A 7,635-nucleotide genomic window follows, 5' to 3' on the forward strand; every position below is an offset into this window, starting at 1 on the left:
TAGGTCAATTCACTCTAATATAAAAACTAACAGCACACAATTGAATCTTCTGAACGAACATTTGCTATAACGTACGTGTGTAAGACGGAGACAACACATGCGGGTGCGACGTCCTCTTAATACGAATATTTCAATATTTGTTCTAAAAATAACGTAGTTCCATATCAAATTGGTATTTATGTGGGAGAGTGTATTTCCCTAAAAATAAATCACCTGTATTTTTAAATTTTAAAAATTGTATACTTTTATTGTCTATTTATGTTTGTAATAACTAATAACTAATAAGGTATTATAGTAACTGGCTGATAGGTTTATAAATTATATTACAGTGACTGGTGAATGGTGAGTGATGACTACCTAGTAACTATTTGATAGTTTGTATATTATCAAACTTAGTGAGTTGGTAATAAAATATATTAAATATATATTTAAATATAAAATATTATTAAGAAATAATAATCAGTCGCGGATCGCACCTTCTTCGGCACACACGTAATAAAATTACGCTCCGTCAATTGTTTCGTTCACGTTTATTTTTCAGTTCGAATGTGACAAATTTAATATGTACAAATAGACAAATGTAAATTGCTATCAATTAATCAAAGTGAATTCAAACTTACAACCCGTAAATTGCGTTAATTGCGTAAATTCACATTTAAATTAATCAAAAATTCTGTATGTTAAAACTACAATCACTGTTCGATTTTTCGATTAATCGATTTTTCCAGAGGAAATACTTTGGTACTAATTCTGAAACTTACGGTACGAATTGGTACAAATTATAGTACAATTATTGGTAAAAAAAAAAATTGTTAAAAGTACATTTTTTAGCAACGGGGGTGCTGGTGTAACGTTTGGCGCTACTTTTTCAAAGTATTTGAGTAGTATTTGAAATACTTTACAATTGAAGTATTTGAGTAGTATCTTAAATACTTAAAAAAAAAATGTATTTGAGTATTTACTCAAGTACTTTTTAAAAAGTATTCTTTACAGGACTGTTATTGATCAACATCAAACAAAGAACAAATCAACACATAACGCATGGATATATGATATATGTTTAATATATCTATGATGGATATTCAAAAATCGTTATCAATTATCAAACACGCAACAAGTGGGAACATTTAACATAATCATACAAAGACAAATGTACCACACGTGAAATACTTCTAAAAACATTATTACTTACGTGGTTACAAATCTATATTCATTATAGAGATATTATTAAGACAACATTTAATCCGTAATCACCATTACACAGAACACAAACATAGTATATAAGAATACAAAATATAACAGAATAGAATAGAAAAACGAATAATTTGAATATAAACATACTAACGTTAATTATTCAAAATAAAAAAAAATAAAAAACCAACAAAATAGGATATAACACAAATAACTATTTAATAATAAATACCATACAAATAACATACATGATATAATATAGCATATTAGCATACTACATTTAATTCAATAATTATTGACACCCACACAGCTCAACAATAACGATGACTGCAGGCCTTGGATTCTCAAAATAGCAAAATACATAACGTCTAATATCAGGGCTTCAAAACATTTTTATAACGTTATGAGTATAATGTTAAACATATCAAAAACCGATTGAAATCGATAACGGATAACATATCGGTAAACGATAAACTATTGTAAACGGATAACGGATAACGAAATAGAAACGATAAACGATTGAAACATAATATAATTGCCTGAAAAAAAAATATTTATAAAATTATAACTATCAGTAAAATATATATTACCTATATGGTTATTTTTGTAATATTATATTTTTCAATCACTCTGTTTTGTGTGGGAAACAAGCTATATCCATCAGATAACGCTAAACGCTTCATAAAGTTTAAATTTTTAAAGCATTTAAACGCTTAAGTTGAATAACGTTTAAATTCTATATAACGTTAAATAGTCATTCGATCATAATGTTTGATATCCATTGTAGTAGGAAAAAATAAAAGATCGAATAGTGGGATGTGGAGTTTTTAGGTGAGACGTGTATATTATTATATTAAACACGGTGTGACAGACGGACGTGTATGTGTGTGTCGATATGCACGTGTCTGGGAGATTATGTTGTTTAAGAGTCTCCATATAAGATCGTCCTACTATTGTGTTATACCTATTTCTGCCTAATGATGTGTGAGTTATCTACGCTTATTATACTAATATTCAAGCACTTACCTTGCGCGTAGATTGCTGCAGGTGGTTCTCCCGAGTAGTTAGCAATTCTTCGGGGTCGTGTTCGACAGTCGATATCACGATGACAATATATGTATCTTGGTTTATATAATCTGTAGAATTTCGTATACCTTACACTTTTTTATAATTGGACTATTACCACGTGCTCTCAAGATTCCTACATTCGTAGCAAATGTACATAAAGTCAAATCGCCAACCGAATATAATTTACGTTTATTTTTATCGTGGTAAGCACTTGTGTTACAAAATGGGTGTTAAAGATTCCTACATTCGTAGCAAGAGTACGTATAGTCAATTCACCAACCGAATGTAATTTACAGTGATGAACATTTATTATTACACATTTATACCTTGAACACAGCTCTTAGAATCCCTACATTCGTGACAAGAGTACATAATATAGTCAATTCGCCACCCGAATGTAATTTAAGTTAAATGAGCACTTACTACTATACTTATATTCTAAAACTATTGCTATGTTCGTATTCAAAGTGTAATTGTGTAATAATAATGTAATTTAACGGGATTACGATATGATGATAGTCACAGAACTTTATGTTTTTAAAGATTAATAGGTAGGTGAATGGAAAAAATGAACAATGTGAATTTGTCTGATAGAAAGATAATTAATTCAGACAGTCGTAACGAATGCTAAGGTAATCCAATATACATATACTGTATACGTATGTACGCACAACCATAACCACTTCCTTGAACAGTAGTGGAAGAGTGTCGTGATGTTGACTGGCGTGGACCTTGTGCATGGGTCTTCTTCTGAAAAGTACTGCTGACGAGTCGATTCTGTAGGGTCCTTATATAATGTGGCTTCGGTGTAATCCCTTCATCTGATATGCATTGAATAACACGTGATGTTTTTTTATTATTTTAGGCGGTGCGACAATGGTGTCACTGGTATTTTATTGTTTTGTTTTGACCGAACGTCTTGATTGGAAAATTATCGAGGGGGTCTCGTAGAATATAATATATATGTGTATATTATATACGTAAAAATGCATTTATGGTTTTATAATATCCGGTGTCATCTGGCGCCGCTGATAATTGATTATGTTGTTTTTCTTAAATATCTGAACGGAGAGGTGTTGAATATTGTTTATGTGTTGCACGTTTCACGTGTATGTAAGGAGTGCGTATCTATATATTTATGCGTAAATCGTATGTATATATGTATTGAATAGCCCAACATTCCATATGGACCGTCGCCACTAGTTGTTTCGTGTTTTATTTTAAGTTTAAATATTATATATTACACCATATAATGGTAAACGGTATTATTATTTTTGATTTAAGCCCTGTCTAATATTCCTGTGTTATTCAAAAAACAAGACATAGGTACCTAAAATTCGTTTACTCCAATATAAGGAATGCATGATCAATACAATAATTCCAATACAGTTCAAATCGTCTCCACCTACTCAAACAACACCAACACCAATAAAACTGCCAAATTAAAAAAAACCCACTACAATACAGCCAAGAACAGAGAATATCTACAAAATCACCAATTTCTACTACACCTACAACAATGAAATATCACCAACCATGTCAAACTCAATTCCACCAACAACAACAGACGACCAACATCATTAGCAGCACCACCAACAACACTATGCAATATCAACACACCCAGGACCAAACATTCAAACTACGTAAGTAAAAGACAAAAAAGAACTATATTAAAAAGATTATATTATAACAAACACAGACTCACACAAAAATAAAACCATTTAATTTCAAAAATGTTTTAACAACCAAAAGTTTTCTAAAAAGCATATTTACAAATTGGATTTTATAAAATGTTCAAAATTAGTTTAAATCAGATTTTAGATTTTTAGATTCTGAGTGGAACGATGAAAATATTGATTTTACAATGATGTGCGTTTTTTTTTATTTTTTTTGTGTCTGTGTACACGATTAGTAGTCGAAATAATGCTTTGATTTTCAACTTCAGTATCTTATTCGAAGGGAAAGTGAATATTGTTGGTGCAATCAGGAGGTCAACATTTAAAATAATGTTATTTTAGTAAGTTTCAAAAGTAATTTTCAAAAGCGCCGTGAAAAACAAAAGAAAACGGGAATTTTTACGCAAAATAGATTTTCCATAAAATCGACTTTGGTTTTTGGTGTAACTTTAAAACAAATGACCGTAGATACATGAAAATTTCACTGGTTGTTTATATTTCCATTTTCTATATATAATACAATTTTTAAAATATTTTGATTTGTTTTGAACTGCTTAAGGACATTTTAAGTTTCCAATTTTATAATTTTTTTTTTTCTAGGAATGTCAATAAAACTTTATTTGTTGAGTAAAAATACTTGAAAATTTAATACAAGGCGCCTACTATATTGTTACAATGACATTTGAAAAATATTAAAAATCTTTAGTCACAGTTTTTTTTTTATAAGCATTTAAAATTCAAAAATTGACAAAATATGGAAAAATCACGAAAATTATCAAATTATTTTGAGTTAAGAATTCGTAAACATTTTTCTTTTAAAATCTAAGATTTTAAAATGTAATACAAGATTCCTTATAAGATTATCTACTTTCATCAAAAAAATAATTCTGTAAACATAAAATTAATATTTAATTTTTTTTTTTAAACACATATTTAATACCCTAGCTACATGCTTAATGAATTCTTATTATACTTAGTGAATAACAATAATTTACTTTGAAGCCAATAAATAAATATTTTGTTGGTTTGAACTTTGAATATTATTTAGCGTAATATTATGAAAACAATACAATTATATACTTACTAATATTTTGTATTATTTAATTTATGTACAGGTATTGAATTTAATTTGAGTTTAAATATCTGGGTAAATATATTTAATTCAAAATGATATTATATATTACGAACAAAGTCCACTGGGCTTTACCCGGCAGTCCATTAAAGTTTAAATTGAACCTTGTGCGATCATGCTGAACCCATGTAAAAGGAGTACCTACTCAAAAAGTTGTGGGCAGCTTGTATAATATAGATTGTGAATATCGAACATTAATGGTATTCTAGAGAGGGTGTTTTTAGAATTTTCCAGAAAATGACTGGGAAAAGTAGTGATATTTTACTCCATAACATTTTTAAACAACATTTAATTTGGTTATTTTGTTTAAATAAATGCAGAAAGAATTGTCCTTCGAGGACTTGAAATGTTCACTGGTTTTGGCATTATAATATATATTATTTTTATTATATACACTATATTATGTGGACATATTGTGTAAAAAAACGGCTTTATAGCTGAATATATCATTTGTTTTCATTCATAAGATTTTCATTTTTGATTCCTATATAAGACTTGATAGTTTAGTATTATATATAATAATAAGTTTAATATAATAAAAATTAATTTAAGATCATAATAATATTACTATTCCATAAATCGTATATTATTCTAAACATAATTTAATTTTTTTTTGTTGCTATAGTAATAATATTCTTCATAATGTTGCATAATATATCATAGATATTAGCTCAGGGGGAAAATTAAAATTCAAAAAACATCATGTAGTCATTGATTTTTAAATTGTTATGTTACAAACCCTTATTTTTGAGAAACAATATAGAATAAAAACTGAATTTTTTTTAAGTAAACGAAATCAAACAGAATCAATCTATCGAGCCTAAACTGAATTTTAAAAATATCATGGCAATATAATGATGACAAAATAATATATGAACATATATTTCCATGTTAAATATATTTAAATTGTTTTTTTTATCATCGTTCATCAAATATTCTGTGCCTACTTATACATTTTTATTTCGTTGGCAATCATCCCACTCTTCACTGGTAAATGGTAATATAATATTATAGATTTATAGGTATTAATAATAATTAGGTAGGTATACTATAATAATATAATATATTAATATAATGTGACGATGCACCACTATTGCCTATACAACACGCCGTGTAACACGATGTTAAAAACTATAGTCCGACCCACGAGAGCCATACGTTCTAACGCCTCCGTCGCTGCGTATCGGTTCCCCTTCCATACGCCGAATCATACCGATCGGAAGCCGGCCGGCAATGATCGCCAACAGCCGTCGTCGACATTCGTGTATACGTAGCGACAGTAGTAAACACGTTTACGAAATTCGACTAATTCGTTTTTATAACTGGTCTTTTGTGTCATTTATGTGATAAGTGTATAACGTATTTTTTTACGAGTTTTTTTTTATTCAATATGGAGAATCATATAACACCCCCAAAACGCAATTAATTAGCTGTGTTTTTATGAGTCGCTGTATTCAAATTGCCGAGTGGTGGGAATGGCACTATGCAGGTGGGAGGAAATTCAGCCGGCAGACGTCGCGTACGCCAGTATCGATGCGTGGTTTATGTATGGACTCTCGAGGGCCTGACGCAAAGTGCGACTGGAAACTCGTCTCTTTCAATCAACGTACTCATTTTATGGCAAATGATAGTATTGGTAGGCAAATCGACTCTCATTTGATTGGTTGATTGGTCGATAGCAGATAATCGAAATCCGATATTTTTCGAACGACAATCTATGGACAATCTTTGATATAATTTGGTCGTATCATTCGATTTTGTCGCTCATAGGATATATTATTTTCATTGCGTAAAATGTATTTGTGGGTCATATTACTCGTTTAGTTTAGTGAAGTATTCGACAAGTGTGGTGTATTTCACATAAAATTGAACGGATTTGTGCTGCTGGTGGATCGGGACCCTTAATCTAGCTATGGTTACATTTAAGCCCAAAATGAAGTGTTCAATGATACTTTATCGAAAAATTAACTAAACAAATAGTTCATAATAATATATAACTTATAGCATTGGTATAAAAATTACACGATTTTAATTTTATCGGAATTCATATTTTTCTTTCAGGAACAAATCATTTTAATAATACCATATATTATACAACGATAATAGATGTACTTAGAGGCGGTACCAGGTAGGTATATAGAAAAACAATATTACGAACATGTCGAGTACCTATAGTTAGTAGTTTATTATATACTATGCAAGTACCTACATGTTATATTTTTGAACTGTTATTTGTTTCATGTAAAATTAATTGCTGTGTTCAATAAGCTACGAGACTCATTATATGAGCTCAATAAAGTTTAATACGTCTTGTAAACAGTTTAAATACTTAAGTATAATTTGTATATATTTTGCATTGGTACCGACTATACCCACCTAACAAATACTGAGTTCCGTTGAAAATCGTTTTTTAAATGCTATACAATTTATTCATCTTTTAAAATTTAAGTACTCTCTCCCTAGCGACCCACTCATCTTCTATACCTCTAATTTTTTCTTTTTTAAACTAAAATATTTACGTCAAACATTTTAAAACCTAAACATTTTTCAACATATATAGCTGTTACA

The sequence above is a fragment of the Acyrthosiphon pisum genome, chromosome A1 (genome assembly GCF_005508785.2).
Source record: "Acyrthosiphon pisum isolate AL4f chromosome A1, pea_aphid_22Mar2018_4r6ur, whole genome shotgun sequence".
Taxonomy (NCBI): Eukaryota; Metazoa; Arthropoda; class Insecta; order Hemiptera; family Aphididae; genus Acyrthosiphon; species Acyrthosiphon pisum.